Here is a 27,844-nt window from a genome sequence, read left to right on the forward strand (position 1 = left end):
GGTGTCTATGAACTCGTAATGACCTGGAGAATCATAATGGCAGGTGAGATTTAGCATCTAGTGAACCTAACAAAAAAGCCAAGCAAAAAACAAGTGTGGGATTGCACTTTTTTTGCAATTTCACCGCACTTGGAATTTTTTTCCCGTTTTCGAGTACACAATATGGTAAAACCAATTATGTCATTTAAAAGTACAACTCGTCCCGCAAAAAATAAGCCCTCACATGGCCAAATGGAAAAATAAAAAAGTTATGGCTCTGGAAAGAAGGGGAGGGAAAAATGAAAATGTAAAACAAAAAATACCCCTGGTCATTAAGGGGTTAAATGATTTTTATTCTTCCCTCTTTTCGGAATTGTTAACAATTGTGCTTTGAGAATTTCATTTTTCAAGATTTCCCATCCTTCCTGGACATTTTTGTCTTTTAGGATATCCAGCCATTGGATCCCTCCAATTCTCTTTCTGAATCCCTTAAAATCTGCCTTTCTGAAATCTAACCTTGACGTCTGAGTCTTCACAGGTCTTCCGCCTCTAGTTATCCAAAATTCTAAAATAGCATGGTCGCTACCTCCTAGGGTTCCAGCCACTTTTACCTCCTCAACCATTTCCTCCCTGTTTATAAGGATTAGATGCAAGGTAGCAGTTCCCCTTGTTTTCTCCCCTACCTTTTGGAAGATAAAGTTGTCAGCAAGAGAGGATAAGAATTTCCTTGACCTGTTAGTTTTGCCTGAGAGAGATTCCCAACAAATGTCTGGATAGTTGAAATCTCCCATGACAACTATGTCATATTTTTTGGAGAACTTGGCCATTTGATGCATAAAGAGTTCATCCATATCTTCAGCTTGCACAGGCGGCCTGTAGTAAATGCCTACAATGGTGTCCTTTCCATTGTTCTGTCCTTGTATTCTTACCCAAACAGTTTCCACAGAACTCCCAGTCTCTGAAGCTTCAATCTCTGTGCAGATATACGCGTTTCTAACATACAATGCGACACCTCCTCCTCGTTTATCAAGTCTGTTTCTTGCAAATAAGTTGTATCCTTCTAGTCTTGTATTCCAATCATGTGTATTGTCCCACCAAGTCTCAGTGATTCCAATGACATCATATTTCTTTTCCTGTGTTAGTAGTTCCAATTCTCCTTGTTTGTTGCCCATGCTTTGTGCATTAGTATAGAAACATTTTAGTGTGTGATTGGTTTCTCTTTCTCCAATATTTTTATTTAGATTTTTTTTTTTTGTCTTTGTTCTTCCTTTCCACTTCTAATAGCAGAGTTCTCAATAGCATTTGTCAGGTGTATGGCTTTTTCTGGCCTTTAGCTTCCCTTCCCACATTGTTCTAGTTTTAAGCTCTCCTGATGAGGGTAGCAAGGCGACTTCCAAATGCATGATTTCCAGTCTTCGTAAGGTGCACCCCATCTCTAGCAAGCAGTCTACTGTATAGGAAGGCATCTGGGATTAGGTTGGACATGAAGCAACCCATTGTAATGACTTAATATTATTTCTATAATAAACCTTTATATAGCACCAACATATCTTGCAGCGCTTTACAGTTTAACAGTTTCAAAACACAAGTCATAAGTAACAACGTTAACAATAATTAAGGCAAAATAAGACGACCCTGCTCATGAGAGCTTACAATCTACTAATGAGGTGGGGGAGATACAAAGTACAGGTGTATATTAACAATTATGTATTTACATTGATGGTCCAGTGTTGTGAATTCACTTTTTGGTCTCCCTCTGGTTTATTACTGAAGGTAGTGGAGCTGGTTAGATTGACAGAGGGGTTGCGAGTTCTCTTTCTGGGCTCCCTCTGGAGGTAATGGAGCCGATCTGAATAACAGAGGCTTGCCACCTGATAATGAGGACGACGATTGGAGATCTGGGGTTTCAGATTGGGATTTCAGACAGCCGACTCCCTCTATCCCTGCTGGTGATTTTCTTCTTGCCTCCTGAGGTCTGATGTCTCCTGCTCTGTCCCTGTATGTTCAGCTACGTGTTAATTTGCTATTCTGGTTGCATTTGAAGAAGACATCAGGTGACTGTGACTCCCATCATCCATCTCCATGTATCCGGAGGAGGAAGCAGTAATGAGATCCCCATCACAGAAGCCCCACACTCCCCGATGCCTGAGAAGATCCTAGATCTCACCACCGAGATCACAGAGCTGCTGACTGGAGAGGTGACTGCTGGGAAATTATACAGTATACACTGGGGGATTCTGGGTGATGAGAGGAGACTGCTGGGAGATTATAGAGTATACACTGGAGGATTCTGGGTAGTGGTAGTATACAGTTAGGTCCAGAATTATTTGGACAATGACATGAGTTTTGACACTTACAAGATACAGTTATATAATCTCAGCTAACAGTGCCGCTTTAATTTGAAGGGATTCCAATCCTAAGTGTAGGAAGGGTTTAGGAATTACAGCTCTTTAATATGTAGTGCCCTCTTTTTCAAAGGAACCAAACGTAATTAAACAGTTATCTTAAAAGCTCTTTAATTGGCTGCATGGGATATTCCCTCATTAATTCATAATAAATTATGCAAGTAAAAGGTCTGGAGCTGATTCCTGGTGTAGCATTTGTATTTGGAAGCTGTTGCTGTGAACCCACAACATTTGTTCAAAGGAGCTCTCAATGGAGGTGAAGCAGATCATCATTAGGCTGAAAAAAGAAATGCAAAAGAGAGATAGAAGAACAGTTTGTACATTCTGCAAAAAGAGCACACTGGTGAGCTCGGTAACTCAAGAAGGCCTTGATATCCACGGAAGACAACAGCGGTGGATGACCACAGAATCCTTCACATGGTGAAGAAAAACCCACTCACAACATCCACCCAAGTTAGGAACACTGTATATAAAGAGGGTGTCTCGGTAGCTGAGTCTACCCAAAACATCCTGCGAAAGCAAAGAAGGGCAATGGCTGGGACATCACCAGATCTCAGCCCCATCAAGCCGCTGAAGACAAAGCTGAAGGCAGAAAGAGCCACAAACAAGCGACAACTGAAGTCTCAGCGATGATGACGGCCGTGACCTCCAGACTTCAGGCCGTCATTGCTGCAAAGTATTGAAAATTGACCTTTTATTTATGGGACAGTATTTGTCCAATTACTAATGATCCCAGAAATGAGGAAGATTTGTAGAAAAAATGGCTGCAATTCCTAAATAGGATAGGGGGGTGAGGGGACCATGCATACCAGGATAGGGGGGTGAGGGGACCATGCATACCAGGATAGGGGGGGTGAGGGGACCATGCATACCAGGATAAGGGGGGTGAGAGGACCATGCATACCACGAAAGGGATGAGGGGACCATGCATACCAGCAAAGGGGGGTGAGGGGGACCATGCATACCAGGAAAAAAGGGTGACGGGACCATGCATATCAGGGAAGGGGGGTGAGGGGACCATGCATACCAGGATAGGGGGGTGAGAGGACCATGCATACCACGAAAGAGGTTTAAGGGGACCATGCTTACCAGCAAAGGGGGGGACCATGCATACTAGCAAAGGGGTGTGAGGGGGACCATGCATACCAGCAAAGGGGGGTGAGGGGGACCATGCATACCAGGATAGGGGTGTGATGGGACCATGCATACCAGGATAGGGGTGTGAGGGGACCATGCATACCACGAAAAAGGGGTGAGGGGACCATGCATACTACGAAAGGGGGTGAGGGGACTATGCATACCAGGATAGGTGGATGAGGGGACCATGCATACCAGGATAGGGGTGTGAGGGGACCATGCATACCACGAAAAAGGTGAGGGGACCATGCATACTACGAAAGGGGGTGAGGGGACTATGCATACCAGGATAGGTGGATGAGGGGACCATGCATACCAGGATAGGTGGGTGAGGGGACCATGCATACTAGGATAGGGGGGTGATGGGACCATGCCTACCAGGAAAGGGGGGTGAGGGGGACCAAGTATACTAGGATTGGGGGGTGAGGGGTTGCATGTATACCAGGATAGGTGGGTGAAAACACCATGCATACCAGGATAGGGGGGTGAGGGGACCATGCAAACAGGAAAAGGGGGGTGAGAGGACCATGCATACCAGGATAGGGGGGTGAGAGGACCATGCATACCAGGATAGGGGGGTGAGAGGACCATGCATACCAGGATAGGGGGGTGAGGGGACCATGCATACCAGGATAGGGGGTGAGGGGACCATGCATACCAGGATAGGAGGGTGAGAGGACCATGCATACCAGGATTGGGGGGGTGAGGGGGCCATACATACAAGGAGAGGGATGAGGGAGTACCATGCATACCAGGATAGGGGGGTGAGGGGACCATGCATACCAGGATGAAGAATGGGGTGTCTTGCATACCAGGATTGGGGGGGGTGAGGGTACCATACATGCCAGGATAGGAATGAGGGGTGCCATGCGTACCAGGATAGGAGGGTGGCAGCACATACCAGGATGGGAGACCATATACCAATAAAAATGCTCGCCACCCGGGAGTAGAACGGGTTCATAGCTAGTACATTATAGCAGTGATCAGACCGCTAATAGTGCAAGTCCCATAGTGGGATCAAGTAAAAAAATATTGAAAAATGGAGCGACCTGACCAACAAAACTGTCACATTAGTTAACCCCTTCAGTGAGCACAGTAAAATAAAATAACAGGCGTAAAACTTTTCTCTTTCATCAAACCGCCGAACAAAAAGGCATAAATCGCGATCAAGAAGACAAATATTAATAAAAATGTCATCTTGTCCTGCAAAAAACAAGCTGCCTTACAGCTCCGTCAGCGGAAAATTAGACAAGTTATATAAGAAAGACGAATTGTCCATCGATGAAGCGGGGTATTTATTGATCCGTTAGTAGATTACTGCAGCCTCATGTCACACACTAAACCTGATCGTTTCCGCTAGAGAGCCATACTCCTGGTCTAGATCGCTGCTGGCGGACCGTTACTACATACTATTGGCTGTAAGTCACATGTGGGTCATCAGCCAATGGAAAACATGCAGATAATTAGTTCACCTGAAACAAATAGGAGTAAAACTGTTAAACACTATGAAGAGAAAGAAGCGAGGCGCGATCAATCCCATGTACTGTAGGACAATGCCCTGTCTCACATTTAGCCCCAGTGGGGTTCTGTGTGCAACCTGAAGATCCAGAATGATCCTCTGCTCTGGATGTGGATGGAGCAGATACTTTCTGAGTAAAGGAAAGGATATGTTTCCGGCACACTCGACAGTTAAAATGAAAAAAGTTCATTTGGACATGATTAACAGTAAAGCAATAAAAACACCCTTAAGCGTTTCTGCCACAACAGTACACACTTGGTGGGTGTGCCGGAAACATATCCTTTCCATTTCCTACGTTTGCTGAATGCACCTGCGGGATCGGCGTCCACCAGACACGTGCTAGCAAACTCGTTTGCATTCCAGCTGGATACTCCTCACATGGAGACTCCCTGCCAGATACTTTCTGCCTGCTCTTTAACCCCTTTGTGACCTTCGCCGTACTAATACTGCTCTGCAGGAGGTGCAATTGTGCCCAGAGCAGTACTAGAATCATAGTATGGTAGAGTTGGAAGGGACCTCCTGGGCCATCTGGTCCAACCCCCTGCTCAAAGCAGGATTCGCTAAATCATCCCAGACAGATGTCTGTCCAGCCTCTGTTTGAAGACTTCCATGGAGGGAGAACTTGCCACCTCTCGTGGCAGCCTGTTCCACTCATTGATCACCTTCACTTTCAAAAAGTTTTTTCTATTATCTAATCTGTGTCTCCTCCCATTCAGTTTCATCCCATTGCTTCTAGTCTTTCCTTGTGCAAATGAGAATAAAGATGATCCTTCTACAATGTGACAGCCCTTTAGATATTTGTAGACAGCTATTAAGTCTCCTCTGTCTTCTTTTTTGCAAGCTAAATATTCCCAAATCCTGCAACCATTCCTCTTGGGACATGGTTTGCAGACCGGTCACCATTCTGGTCGCTCTTTCCTGAACTTGCTCCAGTTTGTTGATGTCTTTTTTTTTTAAATGTTAAGCACAAAACTGGACACAATATTCCATATGAGGTCTGACCAAAGAGGAGTAGAGGGAAATAATGACTTCCCGTGATCTAGACTGTATGCTTCTGTTAATACATCCCAGAATTGTATTTGCCTTTTTTGCTGCTGCATCACACTGTTGACTCATATTCAGTCTGTGATCTATTAGTATACCCAAGTCTTTTTCACATGTGCTGTTGCTTAGCCCTGTTCCTCCCATTCTGTATATGCTTTTTTTCATTTTTATTACCCAGATGTAGTACTTTGCATTTTTCCCTGTTAAAAACCATTCTGTTAGTTGCTGCCCACTGCTCCAGTTTATCTTTTTGAATCTCCTCTCTCTTTTCTCTAGTATTAGCTATCCCTCCTAGCTTTGTGTCATTAGCAAATTTAATCAGTGTACCCTCAATTCCTTCATCTAAATTATTGATAAAGATGTTGAGCAATACAGGGACCAGGACAAGAGCCCTGTGGTAACCCACTTGAGACGTTAGTCCAACTGGATGTGCAGCCATTTTCAACCACTCTTTGGGTCTGATCACTAAGCCAGTTATGAATCCACCTAACAGTTGCCTTGTCCATTCCATACTTAGTCATTTTTTCAATAAGGATTGTATGAGATACTTTGTCAAATGCATTGCTGAAGTCAAGATATACTATATCTACAGCATTTCCCTGATCCACCTTGTTAAAGAACCCCCCAGCACCCCGAGTAGGAGATGTATGTATGATAGGTGCAATGTGAAATGCATACCACTAATGCAGCAACCGACCGGCTGCGACCCCTGGGCAGAGGTAAACGAGATATCCCACTTCTGACCTCCCCCCACCTTTGTATAAATCCCACGGTAAATGATCGGGGGTCTCCGGCCACCTGCAGCTATTGTAATGTACGTCTGGCGTATTGATTGTCCTGTATGTATATTTATTCTGAGACCAGTGAGTAAAAGGTTGTCACACTGGAAATACGTGGAGAAGCAGTGATCTTTTATATGTTCCCATATTACAAAGCCTTTCGAGCCAGCATCCTTCATCCAGAAGTAAGGAAAAGCAGAGTGGACCTCCTGAAACACGGGGTGGTAATGTAAGAGGTATTACAGCACAGAAGTCCCCGTTACACACCTAGTCATTGATTCTGTCATAGAAGGAAATTTACGTTAGTCTGACATGACTTATTAGTTACAAACCCATGCTGACTCTAGTTAATCACTTCATTCTTATCCAGGTACTTACATACATGTTTAATAATTTATTCAAAGAACTTTCCTGGTATAGAAGTCAGACTCACCGGCCTATAATTGCCTGGGTCCACCTTCGTCCCCTTTTTTGAAGATAGGAACAACATTTGCTCTTCTCCAGTCTTCTGGGACTTCTCCTGTGGAGAGTGGTTCAATAATTTCTTCTGCTATCTCTTTCAGTACTCTGGGGGGTAATTCATCTGGACCTGGAGACTTGAATTAATTTCTTAGCTAAGTGTTTCCTTACTATCTTTCTGTTTATAGATATCCTGGATTCTTCCATTCCTTTAATAGGACAGTGAAGATCAGTTGATGTTACATTTCCTTTCTGAGAAAAAACATACAAAATAGGAATTTAAAAGTTTGGCCTTCTCAACATCCTTTCTTACCATTTCATCATTTTCATCCTGTAAAAATCTTATAGCATCTTTGACCTTTCTTTTACTTTTGACATATCCCCAAAATCCTTTTTTATTGCTTTTGACGTCTCTTGCGAGCTTTAATTCGTCAGCTGATTTATGCCCTGCAGGTTCTGCAGACAGCATTATATTTGTAACAATCCTGCCGGCATCACTGCATGGCCTCCCATCCCCCACACACCAACTTCCTCACTGCTCCAGGACATACTGTGTTCTGTCTGCTGCCGGCTCCATGCTGTGTACCTCTTGCTTCCTGCCTGCTCTATGCATGCTTCCTGGCTGTGTGTAGAGGGGAGTGGTGCCGGCACTCTCTGGTTCTTAAGGAATCAGTGTGCACCTGCCTAATGTGCTCCCGGCCAATCACCAAGAGGCCTCTAGTATTTAGGGCAACTCCACCCAGTGGAAGCTGCCTGTGCAACGCCTTCATTCAGTGTCTTGCTATTGAGTTGCCAGGTCCTGTCCTGTGTTTTGCCTTCTCTGTAGGCTTGACTCGTAGTCCTTTATCTCTGCCTGTCTGCTCTGCTTTCCAGGAGGCATAATATCCTGGTGTCTGTTTTTGTTCTAACCTTGTCTTGTACCTGTCTTGCCATCCTCCAGGAGGCAGAATATCCTGGTCCCTGTACTATTGCTCCTTGCCTTGTCTTGTACCTGTCTCTCTGCCCACCAGGAGGCAGCATATCCCGGTCCCTGTGTCTTTGGTCCTGTAACTTACCGTTACCTTGTCTGATCTCAGTCCTATCTCTGTCTCGGTTTCCTTGGCTGTGCTCCTTTCCCTGCCGTGTCTATCCTTATATCCTCTCCATCTGCCTGTGCTCCGCACTCTTGCATTTCTGTCTGTGCTCCGCACTCTTGCAGTTCTGCCTGTGTGCCGCACTCTTGCGGTTCTGCCTGTGCCCCGCTTCTGCTGCCGCGGAACTTCTTGCTGCAAACTGCAGCTCAACTCCTCAGTCTTGCAGTTCTTGTCCAGTGTGAACAGGTCCAAACCTGTTGCCTCATACCTGTCCATATTTCCATCCTAACTGTACCAGTTCCTACATCACCTGTGTGAACAGAACCCTACCTATTCCATACACCACTCCTTCCTGCCCGTGTCCCTGTGCCTTTCGAATTAGTCCCTGCCCCTGTGTCTCAGCCGTGCCCGCCTGTCAGTGTCTCAGCCATGCCCGCCTGCCTGAGTACCAGCCATGCTCACCTGCCTGTCTCAGTTGCACCTGTCCTAGCTTTCTGTTCCCCAGTAGGATCAGCAGCCACAGCCAGACACAACACTGGAGTTGCACCTGGCAGCTACCTGCTGCACAAGCCTAACCTCACCATCAGAGGCTCCAGTGAAGACCGATGTAGCTGCATTAGTTACGCCCCTTCCAGGGTAGTCTGGTTTGTGGCACAGTGGGTCCACAACCCTCTCACTCATGACAGTCTGCCAAGGCGCGAGAGTGACAGTTTGCCCAGGCCATGGTACCCGCTGAGTCCCATGTCCTTGTGCTCTTAGAGCATAATAAACTTTTTTTGCCCGTATGAGCAACTAGAAAAATTTTTTCCACAAAGGGTGGTTCAGATTATTGATTCACCAGACCAGTCATTGTCTCCAATGCCATCTTCAATCAACTCCTGGCTTATGAGAAACTCGACCCTGCAGATCCGTCAACTTTTTATGGGAATCCTAAGGAGTGCCAAGGGTTCCTGGAGCAGTGCTTGAGGTACATCAAGTGGAATGCAGCCTGTTTCCCCTCTGATTGGGTCAAGGTGGCATACATAATGTCATACCTATCAGAAGATGCTTTGCTATGGATCACTCCCCTCTGGGAAACAGGGGATCCTATCGTCACAGACCTGGAGGCCGTCCGTAAAGCCTTTGATGTGCCTTGTCCAGCTGCTCCTGCGAAGTCTTTCCTGTCTAGATCTGAGAGGTGCTCCAGACGGGCGAAACCTGTGAAGAAACCGCCACGTCAGACCACGACCGTCCGAAAACCTCCTGTTCCTCTACCTGTTAAGGCAGCTACCCGAGTGAAACCCAGGAAGGCTGATGAGAATGGGCTGGCAAAGCAGCAGCCCGAAACCAGCTGTAAGAAGAGCATATGGTGTCGCTGCGGTTGTGTGGAACACCCGGACAATCTGTCCAAAGGAGCTAATGTCCCAGAACCTTGGGCCAGCAGGAGAGGCTGCCATTGGTGAGAGTACCTCCTCTCCACCAATGTCTGTGACTGTTTCAGTGCCTTGTGGGAGCTTCGGCCCTGCAGATGTATTAAATCTGCAAGCCAGACGGAGTTTGTGTGTGGTTCCTGTTCAACAGCTCCAGAATTCGGCGAGAGTGTTTGGTGATGGCCGAGCCCTACTTACGTACAGTACAGTTTTGAAGGGACAACTACAGCTCCAAATAGGAGTGTTATATTTGGAGAAGTTTGTTTTTCATGTACTGTCCAGTTTGCCCATCGGTCATTCTAAGCCGGGTACTCTACTGCCCATTCTGGTCCGGAGACCCAGTGTGGTGTTGCATTTGGAACCACCAAATCACCCCAGAGGTGTCTAGTTCCAATACATCAAGGTCAGTGTACAGTTTTGTCACCACCTCCACCTGATCTGGTTATTGAGCCATGGTGTGCTGACATCACTGAAGAAAAGGAAGCAGTGGCGCCCTCTCCACACACCTCCTATGACAATACCAGTGACCAGTTCCCAGGAACATCCCAGTCACTTGAAAGTTTTCCTCTGGATTATGGGCAGGAGATGGATCCTGAGAGGATGCCTTCAGATTCCAACTTCCTCATCCACCTGCCACATGGAACAGAAGCCTTGGTATCTCTGTTTTTCACTAACCCGGAGGAAGAGGTCCAATTTTTGTTTAGCCAACGGGCAGAAGATGGATCCTATGTGGGTACCCTCAGCTTCCATGTCACCGGTTGGTGAAGATACCCAGGCGGAGGTGCTTCCCTCTGATCCAAAGGAGAAGCCCCAGTCTTCTCGGGATAACGGACTGAAGTTGGACCCAGTGAGGGTTTCTTCAGTTTTCAGGTGGCCAGCTGATTTAGAGGTCAAATCAGAAGCTTCCAAGTCCCTGTTTTCTACCAACCAGGAGGAAGAGGTCCTGGTCCTTTTACCCTCAGTCTTGGGAGCTGACCTTGCTTGGCACAAAGAGACTTGGCAATCTGGGATCTCTGATGTCACACCTACCTCTCTACCTGAAGAATGTCATGATGACAGCTGACTGTGTGTGCTCCTATTCTAGTCATTCTAGCGGGCTTGAAGAGGTGGCATAAGGGGGGGGTACTGTAACAACCCTGCCGGAATCGCTGCATGGCATCCCATCCCCGACACACCAACTTACTCACTGCTCCAGGCCATACTGTGTTCTGTCTGCTGCCGGCTCCATGCTGTGTGCCTCTTACTTCCTACCTACTCTATGCATGCTTCCTGGCTGTGTGCATAGGGAGGCCGTGCCGGTACTCTCTGGTTCTTATGGAATCAGTGTGCACCTGCCTGATGTGCTCCCAGCCAATCACCAAGAGGCCTCTAGTATTTAGTGCAGTTCCACCTGGTGGAAGCTGCCTGTGCAACGCCTTCACTCAGTTGGTGTCTTGCTACTGAGTTGCCAGGTCCTGTCCTGTGTTTTGCCTTCTCTGTAGGCTTGACTCCTAGTCCTGTATCTGTGCCTGTCTGCTCTGTTTTCCAGGAGGCATAATATCCTGGTGTCTGTGTGTTTGTTCTAGCCTTGTCTTGTACCTGTCTTGCCGCCCTCCAGGAGGCAGAATATCCTGGTTCCTGTGCTATTGCTCCTTGCCTTGTCTCGTACCTGTCCTCTCTGCCCACCAGGAGGCAGCATATCCTGGTCCCTGTGTCTTTGGTCCTATACCTTTTCTTGTACCGTTACCTTGTCTGAACTCAGTCCTACCTCGGTCTCCTTGTCTGTGCTCTTTTCCCTGCGGTGTCTATCCTTGTGTCCTCTCCATCTGCCTGTGCTCCGCACTCTTGCGGTCCTACCTGTGCTCCGCACTCTTGTGGCTCTACCTGTGCTCTGCACTCCTGCTCTTCTGCCTGTGCTCTGCACTCCTGCGCTTCTGCCTGTGCTCTGCACTCCTGCGCTTCTGCCTGTGCTCCGTACTCCTGCGCTTCTGCCTGTGCTCTGCACTCCTGCGCTTCTGCCTGTGCTCTGCACTCCTGCGCTTCTGCCTGTGCTCCGCACTCCTGCGCTTCTGCTTGTGCTCCGCATTCCTGCGCTTCTGCCTGTGCTCCGCACTCCTGCGCTTCTGCTTGTGCTCCGCATTCCTGCACTTCTGCCTGTGCTCCGCACTCCTGCGCTTCTGCCTGTGCTCCGCACTCCTGCGCTTCTGCCTGTGCTCCGCCCTCCTGCGCTTCTGCCTGTGCTCAGCACTCTTGCGCTTCTGCCTGTGCTCAGCACTCTTGCGCTTCTGCCTGTGCTGCGGTTCTGCCTGTGCCCTGCTTCTGCTACTGCGGAACCTCTTGCTGCATACTGCAGCTCCTCTCTGCAGTCTTGTGGTTCTTCTCCAGTGTGAACTTGTCCAAACCTGTTCCCTCATGCCTGTCCATATTTCCATCCTACCTGTACCAGTTCCTAAACCTTCTGTGTGAACAGGACCCTACCTATTCCATACACCACTCCTTCCTGCCCGTGTCCCTGTGCCTTTCGAGTTAGTCCCTGCCCCTGTGTCTCAGCCGTGCCCACCTGCCTGAGTACCAACCGTGCCCGCCTGCCTGAGTACCAGCTATGCCTGCCGTGCTCACCTTCCTCTGTCAGTTGAACCTGTCCTAGCGTTCTCTTCCCCAGTGGGATCAGCAGCCACAGCCAAACACCACCCTGGAGTGGCACCTGGCAGCTACCTGTCGCACAAGCCTGACCTCACCAACAGAGACTTCAGTGAAGACCGAGGTAGCTGCATTAGTTACGCCCCTTACAGGGTTAGTCTGGTTTGTGGCACAGTGGGTGCACAACCCCCTCGCTCGCACCAATCTGCCAAGGCGCGAGCGTGACAATATTCTTTAGATGTGCCTCCCTCTTTCCATTTGATCAACATTTCTTTCCTATCTAGCATGTGTTTAAGTTCATTGTTCATCCATCCTGGTTTCCTTAAATTCTTTCTATTCTTCCCTCTTTTCGGAATTGTTAACGGTTGTGCTTTGAGAATCTCACTTTTCAAGATTTCCCATCCTTCCTGGACATTTTTGTCCTTAAGAATATCCAGCTGTTGGATCCCTCCGATTCTCTTTCGGAGTCCCTTTAAAATCTGCCTTTCTGAAATCTAACCTTGACGTCTGAGTCTTCACAGGTCTTCCTCCTCTAGTTATCCAAAATTCTAACATGGCATGGTCGCTACCTCCAAGGGTTCCAGCCACTCTTACCTCCTCAACCATTTCCTCCCTGTTTATAAGGATTAGATCCAAGGTAGCAGATCCCCCTTGTTTTCTCCCCTACATTTTGGAAGATAAAGTTGTCAGCAAGAGAGGATAAGAATTTGCTTGACCTGTTAGTTTTGCCTGAGAGATTGCCAACAAATGTCTGGATAGTTGAAATCTCCCATGACGACTGTCATATTTTTTGGAGAACTTGGCCATTTGATGCATAAAGAGTTCATCCATATCTTCAGCTTGCACTGGCGGCCTGTAGTAAATGCCTACAATGGTGTCCTGTCACGATCCATTTTTTGATCGATGTCCGATCTGGATCCTCATATATAACCTTTTTTCCTTTTAGGCCATCGGGGGTTAATGTCAGTCTTTGCCACCGGTGGCTGCTGGTGTTGCTACAACTTTAGTTAGTCTGCTGGGAGTTGCCCCCCCCCCCCACGGTGGCTGCTGGTGTTACTGCATTGTGATTATCTATGCAGGTGGAAACCACTCCCACCTTCCTATATAAGCTCACCAGGTGCACCAGCTAACTGTTGTTGATATTATTCCTCTTTGGAGACCAACCAAGCTGGAGTCAGGAGCAGGCTGTGTTGCAGTGGAGCTCCAGCTATTTCCTTGTTCTGTGCCTAACTCTGCTGTTCGGTGCTTAGCAGCAGATAAATCTAAGTCTTGTTTTTAGTTCATTTAACCCTTAAGTGTCTGTCGTATCTTTCCTTGTGTGTTATTTGGTGCTGTACACTTTGTCCCTGTCTCACCTCCTGGGGAGGAGGTTGGGTGTTTAGCTCAGGGCTAAACAGGAGACATGGACAGGTCGGAGACTTGGGCCTCACTACCATTAAGTGTACCCCCAAGTTAGGAAGTCAGGGCAACCTCTTTAGCCTGAGGGGCAGTTCAGGGGCCCTGGTTCCACGTCACCTGTCTTTCCACTACTGCCCCATGACATGTTTTTTCCATTGTTCTGTCATATTCTTACCCAAACAGTTTCCACAGATCTCCCAGTGTCTGAAGCTTGGATCTCTGTGCAGATATACGCGTTTCTAACATACAATGCGACACCTTCTCCTCGTTAATCAAGTCTGTTTCTTGCAAATAAGTTATATCTTTCTAGCCTTGTATTCCAATCATGTGTATCGTCCCACCAAGTCTCAGTGATTCCAATGACATCATATTTCTTTTCCTGTCTTCCAATTCTCCTTGTTTGTTGCCCATGCTTTGTGCATTAGTATAGAAACATTTTAGTTTGTGATTGGTTTCTCTTCAATATTTTTATTATATAGATTCTTTTGTCTTTGTTCTTCCTTTCCACTTCTAATAGCAGAGTTCTCAATAGCATTTCTCAGGTGTATGGCTTTTTCTGGCCTTTTGCTTCCCTTCCCACATTGTTCTAGTGTAAAGCTCTCCTGATGAGTGTAGCAAGGCGACTTCCAAATACATGTTTTCCAGTCTTCGTAAGGTGCACCCCATCTCTAGCAAGTAGTCCATCGTATAGGTAATTCATTTCGTGATCCAGAAATCCAAATCCTTGCTGACGGCACCATCGACGTAGCCAGTTGTTCCCCTGCAGAATCTTATTCCACCTCCTTGTTCCATGGCCATCCACTGGGAGGATGGAAGAGAAGACCACCTGCGCTCCCAGTTCTTTCACTTTCTTACCTAAGTTTTCAAAGTCTCTGCAGATGGTTTCCAGGTCGTTTCTTGCGGTGTCATTTGACCCCACATGTAGTAGCAGGAATGGGTAGTCATCTGTAGGTCTGAAGAGAGACATTGCGTTCTGGTGTCAGCTGTATGTGACAGCTGACATCCTGCAGCAATGCCCATGATCGGAGCTAGCACTGATCGTGGGCATTTAACCCCTCTGATGCCGCTGTCAGTAATGACAGTGGCATAGAGAACGCATTGCTCTGATGGTCTCCATGGCTGCGGTGTCTTGCAGGGAAGTTGGCTTGTGTGTGCCTGCTGAGAGCAGCACCGGCATGCCTCCTTCCTTGCCTGTCAGATCCTGATGTGACACTCTGCTGTGCAGTGTCAGATCAGCGATCTGAGGTAATATACCGTATATACTCGTGTCTAAGTCGAGATTTTCAGCCCCTTTTTCGTGGGCTGAAAGTCCCCCTCTCAGCTTATACGCAAGTCATATACCGTGGGGGCCATACTTGCCCCCCTGGCGTGGTCTCTGCAGCCCCCCTGCTTCTCCCGGTCTCTGGCTCCTTCCTTCAGCGGTCACGTGGTACCACTCATTAAAGTAATGAATATGCGCATATTACTTTAATGAGCGGTACCACGTGACCACTGAAGGAAGTAGCCTGACACCAGGAGAAGCGGGGGGGGCTGCAGAGACCGCGCCAGGAGAGGTTAGTATAAGCTATATTCACCTGTCCCTAATCCATCACTGCACGCTGCTCTGTCCTCTCCTCCACGTCTTCTGTCTGTGATGTTAAGGACGGAGGGCGCGGTGACGTAGTTAGTGCGCGCCGTGCCCTCTGCCTGAACGTTACTGACAGAGGGACCCGGCAGGCAGAGCGACGCACAGCCATGGAGTGGGGATCGGTAAATATCGCCAGTGTCGGGGTCCTGAGCCAGCGGTGACACCGGGCCCCCAGCGACGAGAGGTGAGTGTGTCATTTTATGGGGCAGCATATGGGGCATAATCTATGGAGCATTTTAACCCCTTCATGACCAATCCTATTTTGACCTTGATGACCAGGCCATTTTTTGCAATTCTGACCAGTGTCCCTTTATGAGGTAATAACTCTGGAACGCTTCAATGCATCCTAGCGATTCTGAGATTGTTTTTTCGTGACATATTGGGCTTCATGTTAGTGGGAAATTTAGGTCGATAATTTTTGCGTTTATTTGTGAAAAAATCAGAAATTTGGCGAAAATTTAGAAAATTTCGCAATTTTCAAATTTTTAATTTTTATTCTGTTAAACCAGAGTTATGTGACTCAAAATAGTTACTAAATAACATTTCCCACATGTCTACTTTACATCAGCACAATTTTGGAAACAATTTTTTTTTTTGTTAGGACGCTATAAGGGTTAAAAGTTTACCAGCAATTTCTCATTTTTACAACAAAATTTACAAAACCATTTTTTTAGGGACCACCTCAGATTTGAAGCCATTTTTAGGGGTCTGTTTGGCAGAAAATACCCAAAAGAGACACCATTCTAAAAACTGCACCCCTCAAAGTACTCAAAACCACATTCAAGAAGTTTATTAACCCTTCAGGTGCTTCACAGGAACTAAAGCAACGTGGAAGGAAAAAATGGACATTTTAATTTTTCCAACAAAAATTTTCTTTTAGCATTAATTTTTTCATTTTCACATGGGTAACAGGATAAAATGAATCCTAAAATTTGTTGGGCAATTTCTTCTGAGTACACCGATACCTCATATGTGGTTATAAACCACTGTTTGGGTGCACGGCAGGGCTCAGAAGGGAAGGAGCGCCATTTGACTTTTTGAATGGAAAATATGCTGGAATATTTAGCGGTTTCCATGTCGCGTTTGGAGAGTCCCTGTGTGTCTAAACATTGGAGCTCCCCCACAAGTGACCCCATTTTGGAAACTAGACCCTCCACGGAACTTATCTAGATGCATAATGAGCACTTTGAACCCCCAGGTGCTTCACAAATTGATCCATAAAAAAGTACTTTTTTTTCGCAAAAATTTTTTTAGCCTCAGTTTATTCATTTTCACATGGGCAACAGGATACAATGGATCCTAAAATTTCTTGGGCAATCTCTCCTGAGTACACCGATGCCTCATATGTGATCATAAACCACTGTTTGGGCGCACGGCAGGTCTCGGAAGGCAAGGCGCGCCATTTGACTTTTTGAATGGAAAATTAGCTCCAATTGTTAGCGGACACCATGTCGTGTTTGGAGAGCCCCTGTGTGCCTAAACAGTGAAAACCCCCCACAAGTGACACCATTTTGGAAACTAGACCCCTTATGGAACTTATCTAGATGTGTAGTGAGCACTTTGAACCCCCAAGTGCTTCACAGAAATTTATAGCGCAGAGCTCAAAAATGATTTTTCGCGTGCTATTTTTTATTTTCACAAGGCTAACAGAAGAAATTGGACCATAAAAGTTGTTGTGCAATTTGTCTGGAGTACACCAAAACCCCACATATGAGGGGGAACCAGTGTTTGGGCGCATGGGAGAGCTCAGAAGGGAAGGAGCGCCATTTTGGAATGCCGACTTGATGGAATGGTCTGTGAGCGTCATGTTACGTTTGCAGAGCCCCTGATGTTCCTAAACAGTGGAAACCCCCCACAAGTGACCCCATTTTGGAAACTAGACCTCTCAAGGAGCTTATCTAGATGTGTAGTGAGCACTTTGAACCCCCAAGTGCTTCACAGAAGTTTATAAACGCAGAGCCATGAAAATAAAAAAATCATTTTTTTTCCTCAAAAATGATTTTTTTAGCCCGCTATTTTTTATTTTCCCAAGGGTAACAGGATAATTTGGACCCCAAAAGTTGTTGTCCAGTTTGTCCTGAGTACGCTGGTACCCCATATGTGGTCATAAATCACTGTTTGGGCGCATGGCAGGGCTCAGAAGGGAAGGAGCGCCATTTGACTTTTTGAATGGAAAATTAGCTTCAATCGTTAGCGGACAGCATGTCGTGTTTGGAGAGTCCCTGTGTGCCTAAACTTTGGAGCTCTGTAAGCTAAGCGCTGGGCAAGGCGGGTATCCCGGAGTGGACCCTCTGGACCGTGGCACCGAGGGTACCCCGGACTAGCAACCTGGTGGAACCAACCCCTATACAGGGACCGTTAGGAGCAGATCCAGGGGTTCGAATGCCACTGCAGCCGGAACCAAGAGGGATGGCTCGGAAAGGACTGCAGGAACAGACACGGGTAGACAGGACTGGAGTAGGACTGCAGGAACAGACACGGTAGGCAGGACCGGAGTAGGACTGCAGGAACAGACACGGTAGGCAGGACCGGAGTAGGACTGCAGGAACAGACACGAGTAGGCTGGACTGTAGTAGGACTGCAGGAACAGACGCGGTAGGCAGGACCGGAGTAGGACTGCAGGAACAAACATGGTAGGCAGGATCGGAGCAGGGCTGCAAGGAAGCACAGGCAGTGTGAGAACAGGAGCTGAACACAGGTCAAGCCACGGGAGCCTAGAGTGCTGATACAACAACAACAACGATCAGGCGCCTCCATTATAGGAGGGCAGTCTGATATACCTGCAGATATGCCCCCATTGGTTCGGCGGTGCTACCGGGTCAGGGCACCGCCGGAGGATAAGATCAGAGAGGGAGGGCTGGCCGCGACCAATGGCGCATGCATAGGGATCGCAATGACGTCAGGCCGTGGACCGGTCAGAGGAAGATGCCGCCGAGGCAAGGGGGAGCGAGGCTGCGGCGCCAGGTAAGTCAGTGCGCGATGGGGGGCATAGCAACGAGGCGCGCGACGGGGGGCATGGCGACAGGGACCGTGACAGGCTCCCCCACAAATGACCCCATTTTGGATGCTAGACCCCCCTAAGGAACTTATCTAGATGCATAGTGAGCACTTTGAACCCCCAGGTACTTCACAGAAGTTTATAACGCAGAGCCATGACAATAAAAATATTTTTGTTCCTCAAAAAATGTTTTTTTAGCCCGCTATTTTTTATTTTCACAATGGTAACAGGAGAAATTGGATCCCAAAAATTGTCCAGTTTGTCCTGCGTACGCTGGTACCCCATATGTGGGGGGAACCACTGTTCGGGCACACGTCGGGGCTCGGAAGGGAAGTAGTGACGTTTTGAAATGCTGACTTTGATGGAATGGTCTGCGGGCGTCATGTACGTTTGCAGAGCCCCTGATGTGCCTATACAGTAGAAACTCCCCACAAGTGACCCCATTTTGGAAACTAGACCCCCCAAGGAACTTATCTAGATGTGTAGTGAGCACTTTGAACCCCTAAGTGCTTCACAGAAGTTTATAACGCAGAGCCGTGAAAATTAAAAATAATTTTTTTTTCCACAAAAATAATTTTTTAGCCCCCAATTTTCATTTTCCCAAGGATAACAGGAGAAATTAGACCCCCAAACTTGCTGTGCAATTTTTACTGAGTACGCTTATACCTCATATGTGGGGGTAAACCACTGTTTTGGGCACAAGTCAGGGCTTGGAATGGAGGGAGCACTGTTTGACTTTTTGAATGCAAAATTGGCTGGAATAAATGGTGGCGCCATGTCGCGTTTGGAGACCCCCTGATGTGCCTAAACAGTGGAAACCCCTCAATTCTAACTCCAAACCTAACCCCAACACACCCCTAACCCTAATCCCAACCCTATTCATAACCCTAACCACAACTCTAACTCAAGCCACAAGCCTAACCGTAATCCTAACCCTAATTCTAACCCTAGTTACAACCCTAACCCTAATTCCAACCCTAACTCCAACCCTAATTCCAACCCTAACCCTAATGGAAAAATAAAAATAATTTCTTTATTTTGTTATATGTGCCTGCATATGGGGGTGATAAAGGTGGGGTTTATTTACTATTTTTTTCATTTTGATCACTTTGAAAGAATATCATAGTGATCAAAATGAATGAATAAGAATCTGCAGCGTTTGCAGATTCAGGCTGGCGCACTGCGCATGCGCCCGCCATTTTCCTAGATGGCGCCCATGAAGCAGGACGGTGGGACACCGGGAGCCAGAGCGGGACATCGGAGGTACTGGGGGGCTGATGGGGGGGTCGGAAGGTGGGGGGAACGGAGAGAAGGGGAGGGGACCTGATGATGACGGCGGGTATCGGGGGCCGATCGGCCCCGTGAGTCGGTGTGGGGGGGTCGGATCTGGGTCTCCAGCCATGTCCGATGCTACTGTAGCATCGGCCATGGCTGGATTGTAATATTTCATCAATTTTCGTTGATGAAATATTACTATTGCTCTGATTGGCTGTTTCACTTTTAGCGATCGTAGCCTCGGGGGGTGGGGGGGCGAAGCCTCCCCCTTGGGGTGAAGTACAAAGCCAACTGTAGCTGCGGGTCGGGTGACCTTTCATTGATCCCGGTCACCCGACCCGCAGGGGGGCTTTGAAGTCATGACAGAGCATATGTGTCATTGGTCAGAATGGCACTGACTTTCATGATGCATACGCTGTCACTGGTCATGAAGGGGTTAAGGGGGCATCATATGGGGGCATAATCTTTGGAGCATCTTATGGGGCCATAACCTTTTTAGAGCAGCATATAGGGCATATTATTCTATAGAGCATCTTACGGGGGCCATTATTAACCTTTGTGTAGCATTATATGGGGCGTATTTTGTATGGAGCATCTTATGGGGCCCATCATGAACTGTATGGAGCATTATACGGGGCTCCTGATTCAATATGGATATTCAAAAACATTTAACCTACTGATGTCTCAATTAATTTTACTTTTATTGGTATCTATTTTTAAAATTTACCAGTAGCTGCTGCGTTTTCCACCCTAGGCTTATACACGAGTCAATATGTTTTCCCAGTTTTTTGTGGCAAAATTAGGGGGGTCAGCTTATACAAGAATATATACGGTAGTAATGTTCCATACTGGGACAATGTAGTAAAGTAAAAAAAAATACAAAGTGTAAAAATATTTTTTTTTTAATAATCAAAGAAAAATTACCAATAAATAAATGTATTTATGTAAATAAAAAAAAATAAAAGTACACATATTTGGTAACGCCGTGTCCGTAACGACCTGCTCTGTATAACGGTCCCACTAGATAACCCCTTCAGTGAACACTGTAAAAAAAAATAAAAATAAAAAAGTAGGCAAAAAACAATGCTTTATCATATCGCCGAACAAAAAGTGCAATAAAACACGATTAAAAAGACTGATATAAATAAATATGGTACCGCTGAAAACATCATCTTGTCCCGCAAAAAATCTAGCTGCCAAACATCTCCATCAGCAGAAAAATAAAAAAGTTATCACGCTCAGAATAAAGCGATGCAAAAATAATTATTTTTTCTAAAATAGTTTTTATGTAAAAGCGCCAAAACCTAAAATGAGGTTTCTCTGTCATTGTACTGACCCAAATAATAAAGCTGTCTAACCAATTTTACCACACGTGGAATGGTATTTAAAAAATAAAAAACTCTTCCTGAATTGCTGGTTTTTGTTCATTCTGTCTCCCAAAAATCTGAATAAAAAGCGATCGAAAAATGTCATGTGCCCGAACATGGTACAAATAAAAACGTAAGCTCGACCCGCAAAAAACAAGCCATAACATGACTGTTGGCTGAAATATGAAAAATTATGGCTCTCAAAATGTGGTGATGGAAAAGCTGGTTTTCACAATACTGTGAGACTGCAGCCAAACATAAAAACCGGCAGTAAATATGGTATCGCTGTGATCGTACCGACCTGAAGAATTAAGTCACCTAATCCTTACACCACACGAGGAATGGCATAAAAAATAAATCCAATTCTTCACATGCTGTTGATTTTTTTAATTCTGCCTCCCAAAGATTGCAGTAAGACTCGGCGCACATTTATCCTGTGCTCTAAGCTGAGCGCTTACATCGGGGTTTCCATGTAAATCTCTGAAATACGTGATTCAGACAACCCTGGCAGAAAATTCCCTATAATGAGGCAGATGGAGGCACTGTGGACGCTACAGCACCTGTGATCCGGGGTTGTCCGTCCTTTTAGGATTGCATAAAAGTGCCTTTGGCCACAGTTTTGTGCACTTCTGAAAAGAAGGAAACCGTGAAACAGAGGCCAGACGGAGTCCAGAGTAACTTTGTTGCCTCACTATAGTGAATGGATCCAATGGGGGGGTTTCATCTGAGTCGTGTCACTCGGAGATTCAGAGGAAAACTCCGATGTCAGTGCTCAGCGTAGAGCGCCGGATAAATATGATCCCAAACGTTATGTAAAATGTTCCCAATAAAAGCTTCAACTCAATCCACAAAAAAAGTCCCCACTCAGGCCCGTCATCTGGTAATGGAAACATAGAGGGCTTCTGCTTTACTAGTTGCACAAAGGTTCTGGAAAAGCTTCACCGCTCCCCAAAAAGAAAGCTAGTGAATTCTGCACTTCCAAATCTAAAAGCCCCCCTGCATATATCTAAAATCTTCCCGCATTCTGAGCCCCAGTGTGCCTAAACCACATTTAGTGTCCACATGTTTTGGATTGCTGTAGCTATGAGAGCCCAACTAATTTACGGTGCATGTCTCCAGAAGAACGAGCTGGGCGTAACGTACTGATCAGTACAATGGCAGATTAGCAATTTTCACTCAGCATCCACTGCTGCTTGTTTTTGGAAAACACCCATAACGTCAAATCTTCACTGCACCTGTAGATAAATTCCTAAAGGTGTATAATTTCCAAAATGGGGTCACTTGAGGGGATTCTTCTCTTCTAGCATCTAGGGGCTCTGTATACGAAGTGCGCAGACTATTCTTGGAAAATCTGGTGTCCAGGAGGCAAATAGCGGTTTGTCCCTCCAGAGTCTCGCCATATGGCTAATCAGTACTGTACAGCCACATATGGGGTATTTCTATGTTCAGCAGAAACTTTGGGACAAATTTTAGTGCCATTTTGCCCATTTACCTGTGTGAAAATGTAAAATCTGGGGCTAAATTTAATTTTGTAATAAAAACGTAATTATTTTTTCTTCATTACCCAATGGAATAAAATTCTGTGACACACCTGGGGTGTCAATATGATCACTGCACCCTTAGATGAATTCATTGAGAGGTGTAGTTTGTAAAATGGGGTCACTTATGGGCAGTTCTGCTGTTCTGGTGCCTCCGGGGCTCTGTCAATGTGACTTGGCACCTTCTAACCAATCAAGCAAACTCTGAACTCCAATATGGCGCTCCTTCCTTTCTTAGCTTTGCACTTTGCTTCAAAAGTAGTTTTCAACCACATATGAGTATCGGCATACTCAGGAGAAATTGCACAACAAATTTTGGGGTCCATTTTCTCCTGCTATCCTTGTGAAAATGAAAAAACTAAAACAACATTTGTGGGAATTTATTTTTTTTTCATTTTCACAGCTCAACTTTATAAAATTCTGTGCTCACCACACATTTAGATAAATTCCTTGAGGGGTCTAGCTTCCAAAATGATGTCGCTTGTGGGGAGTTTCCACTGTTTAGGCACATCAGAGGCTCTCCAAATGCGACATGACATCCGCTGACCATGCCATCAAAGTCTGGGTGCCTAATTGTCACTCCTTCCTTTCCGAACCATGCTGTGTGCCCAATCGGTAGTTTTCCCCCCACGCATGGGGTATCGGGGTACTCGAGAAATTGCACAACAAATTTTGGGGTCCATTTTCTACTGTTACCCTTGTGAAAATGTAAAATTTTGGGCTAAAATAAAATTGTAATTTTTATGAAGCCCTTGTGAATTCAACCTTCTCACTCCACATCTAGATAAATTTCTTGAGGGGTCCAGTTTCCAAAATGGGGTCACTTGTGGGGGATTTCCACTGTTAAGGCACCTTAGGGGCTCTCCAAACACAACATGACAACTCTCAATTCCGGTTTTGCGTTCAAAAAGTCAAACGGCGCTCCTTCCCTTTCCAAGCTCTGCTGTGCACCCAAACAGTAATTTTTCCCCACTTATGGGCTGTCAGCGTACTCAGGAGAAATTACACAACAAATTATGTGGACCATTTTCTCCTGCTACAATTGTGATAAAATAAATTGGTGCTAAAGTAATATTTTTGTAAAAAAAAAAAGTAAAATGTTAATTTTTTTTTCTTCCACATTGCTTTATCTACTGTGAAGCACCTGAAGGGTTAATATGCTTTAAGGGGTGTGGTTTTCACAGTGGTGTCACTTGTGGGTATTTACTGTAATATAGCCCCCCAAAGTTACTTCAAATGTGATCAATATAAAAAAAAATGGTTTTGAAAATATTGTTGGAGAAATCTCTGGTCACCTTTTAACCCTTATAACTTCCTAACAAAAAAAAATTATGTTTCAAAAATTCTCCTCATGTTAAGTAGACGTGTGGGAAATTTTATTTAGTGACTAGGTTGTGTGATATTGTTATATGGTTTAAGGGCATATAAAGTACAAGTTTGAAATTTGCTACATTTTCACCAAATTTCCAATATTTCATAAACACAAATAAGCAGTAAGATTTGTTTGATATCGTTAAGTACAATATGTCACGCGAAAACAGTCTCAGAATCACCAGGAACCATGGAAGCTGTACCTCATAAAGGGACAGTGGTCAGAATTGTAAAATTTAGTCTGGTCAACAAGGTGAAAGCAGTCTGAGAGTGAAGGGGTTTGTGATGGTGTGATATGTTATGTGGGTATCATTGTGTGTATATTTATATATTTAGTATATTTATATATTATGTATTTCCATAGTGTTCTCTTGTTGCCCTGTATCATTCTGTGTATTTCCCATATTGTCTAGAGTCTCAAATACCTTCCAGAAGTCTGATAATTGAATTAGCTCCCTTCCTGGCTGCAGCCTGACTGTATCTATGCCTGTTGATGAACCCCCTGTAGTGCCTTAATCCCCAAGGCACCTTTGTCAGGTCTGGGAGGCCTGAAAACTGCCCCAACCTGTCTGACTAGCCAAGGACATAAGGAGGGGGCTGGGGAGGACAGGAGCTGTTCAAGTCAGACCCTGTGTGGTGATGATCGTGAGAAGACGGCACGTCGGAGTGAAGGGGAAGCATATGGACCCATTTTATCCTCTGTCTGCTGGGCTATTGGACTCTCATCTCCTTGGACATTCATCCTGTTACTGAACTGCATTTATGTTAGTTTTTCCTATAATAAAGGTCATAAGATTGCTTCCCTCCCTCTGTTGATTGTGTGGTATCGGAGAAGGACACCGTGACAGGGTTATCCCTGAAATTTTCCACTTTAATTTCAACTAATTTTAATTTTAAATAAAAAATGTAAACAAAAACTAGCGGCCTGCAGAGCTGAAATCACGAGGACTCGTCACTGGCCAATGATTTCTGCACCTAACTGTATGTTTGTCAGGTTCCTGTCAGGTGTCAGGATGCCGTTGTCTATTTCTCCATGGAGGAGTGGGAGTACATGGAAGGACAGAAGGATCAGTACCAGGACGTCAGGAGGAAAAATGACCCAACGAGGATCGACCAGGACAAAAGCAACATGACGGCAAGAGTATTACTCCTCGCCCTGGAGATAATCGACTTGTAAAAGGGAAAGGTGAGAGTCTCCCATGAGATCACTCTGATCTCTAGTAATATAACAGGACTGAAAAGATGGATAGAATCTGTGGTGATCAGCGTTTGTCACTGTACACAGGAGCACACGGTGGTGAAGAAGACGTCCGGGGACCGTGTGACCCCCTGTATGTCCGGAGGACGGAGCAAGATCCAGAGCCCCATCACAGAACCCCTGCACTGCCCGACACCAGAGAAGAAGGTCCTAGACCTGGCCAACAAGATCACCGAGCTGCTGACCGGAGAGGTGACTGCTAGGAGACTACACTGGGGGATTCTGGGTGATGAGAGGAGAGGAGACTGCTGGGAGATTATACAGTATGCACTGGAGGATTCTGGGTGATGAGAGGAGACTGCTGGTAGACGACACTGGGGGATTCTGGGTGATGAGAGGGGACTGCTGGGAGATTATACAGTATACACTGGAGGATTCTGGGAGAGGAGAGGAAACTGCTGGGAGACTACACGGGGATTCTGGGTGATGAGAGGAGACTGCTGGGAGATTATACAGTATACACTGGACGATTCTGGGTGATGAGAGGGGACTGCTGGGAGATTATACAGTATACACTGGAGGATTCTGGGAGAGGAGAGGAAACTGCTGGGAGACTACACTGGGGGATTCTGGGTGATGAGAGGAGACTGCTGGGAGATTATACAGTATACACTGGAGGATTCTGGGTGATGAGAGGAGACTGCTGGGAGATTATACAGTATACACTGGAGGATTCTTGGTGAGGAGAGGAGACTGCTGGGAGATTATACAGTATATACTGGAGGATTCTGGGTGATGAGAGAGGACTGCTGGGAGATTATACAGTATACACTGGAGGATTCTTGGTGAGGAGAGGAGACTGCTGGGAGATTATACAGTATATACTGGAGGATTCTGGGTGATGAGAGAGGACTGCTGGGAGATTATACAGTATACACTGGAAGATTCTGGGTGAGGAGAGGAGACTGTTGGGAGATTATACAGTATACACTGGAGAATTCTGGGTGATGAGAGGAGACTGCTGGGAGATTATACAGTATACACTGGAGGATTCTGGGTGATGAGAGGAGACTGCTGGGAGATTATACAGTATACACTGGAGGATTCTGGGTGATGTCTCTCTCGTTGGTTGTCAGGTTCCTCTCCGGTGTCAGGATGTCGCTCTCTATTTCTCCATGGAGGAGTGGGATTATGTAGAAGGACACTGGGATCAGTATAAGGACGTTGTGGTGGAGGAGCACCGGCCTCTTGTGTTACCAGGTAAGAGGAGACCTCGGTCATTCCTTTGTGACCTTTTCTGTGGTCGGACTGGCAGATATAATACAGCCTCACTACTGTCCCAGGCTGTACATACTCGTGTCTGTAATTTCCAGTTAGTATATTTATTATTTTGTTCTTTGTGTGAATGTGCTCTGATGTGTAATGTATACATTATCCTTACATTACAAGGATGACTGCCTCAGTCCTAAGATGGGAGCAGGAATCTTTGCCTTCAGAACTATGGAAGAGGAGCAATTTTGCTCCGGGACGTGGTCTGGAGGTCCAGGGGTCTCCTTTGTGCTACCCCTGATGATTGATGAGCATTTCACAGTTACTGGGTGATAGGAACTGAAGGAGTTAAATTGAGTTCTGTCTATGTTGCATTCTCTTGTTTAAAACCTTATCTGTTCTTCGAGGAGATGTCTCAGACATCTTCCTTGTGAACCAAGGTCAAATACCTCTGCTTTTTCGCCTAAATGACTTTCTTTGTCTAAAACAAGTTGTAAAATAATTTGTACTGCGCATGTCTGTAAAATGTTTAAATTCTTTACTATAAAAGACGGAAGCCTAACTGATAAGCCAGAGGCGTCTTGGAGGCATCCTGAGTTGTACCATACAGCTGGTGTCTGTGTAGTTCTTCTCCACGGAGCTGATTTAATTAGAGACATATGATGCTTCACACCCAAGAACATCGGTCCTTCAGATGAAAGAGTAATCTGAGGGATCCCGACAGTTTCCTGGCGCCCGAAACAGGGACCTGATATAGGCACCTCTCCAAGACTACCCGATCTACAGACCACTCCAGTTACTGATGAAATTGTGAACAGCAGACCTAAACACCTGGCCAGGTAAGAGATCAATTTTTCTCTTCTCTGCTCTTCATAATCTATCATTATAACTAAGGTCCGTATAAAGGGGAATCTAGTAGAGGAGGGGGCCGTAAAATCAGGTCCATATAAGAACTCTGAGGAAATCGGGTGTGACACGCATATGTAATTTCTGCTCGAATGAGAGGTTACTGTAGGTTCTGTGTGTGCACAGCTATTTTTAGAAAAAGAGCTGATGCAAATCAAAATGGGAGAGGTCTGACATTATGGAATATAAGGCTGGGTGAACAGTTCATACTGCGCAGCCCGGACGGACAAGTTTTTCACAATAGACGGTTCCGCACTAGGAATAGAGGAGGTTGTTGAATGGCTACTTTGATTTGAAAGGTTGTGGAAAGTAGACAAATAAGCTGCACAGTAGGTATTCGTTCAAAGAGTGGTGATATTGCCTAACTGGGCCATGTGACAGCGTCCTTTCGGGGAGGTCACCGCCTAAGCTTAAATCAACACCCTTTACGAATAAACCTTGTGACAGATAAGAGTGTGACCGAATGAGCACAGG

General features: G+C 46.0%; 1 protein-coding gene and 1 pseudogene across 1 annotated transcript in view; both read left to right on the forward strand.

Moving 5' to 3' along the window:
* The window catches only part of LOC141065397 (uncharacterized), an 83,103-nt gene that overhangs the window by 46,294 nt on the left and 8,965 nt on the right, over positions 1–27,844 (forward strand). The gene's annotated exons all lie outside the window — the stretch shown is intronic.
* On the forward strand, positions 229–27,501 carry LOC141065431 (uncharacterized; annotated as a pseudogene).

Source organism: Dendrobates tinctorius, unplaced genomic scaffold (assembly GCF_039654945.1).
Source record: "Dendrobates tinctorius isolate UK_male_01 unplaced genomic scaffold, ASM3965494v1 ptg000251l, whole genome shotgun sequence".
NCBI lineage: Eukaryota > Metazoa > Chordata > Amphibia > Anura > Dendrobatidae > Dendrobates > Dendrobates tinctorius.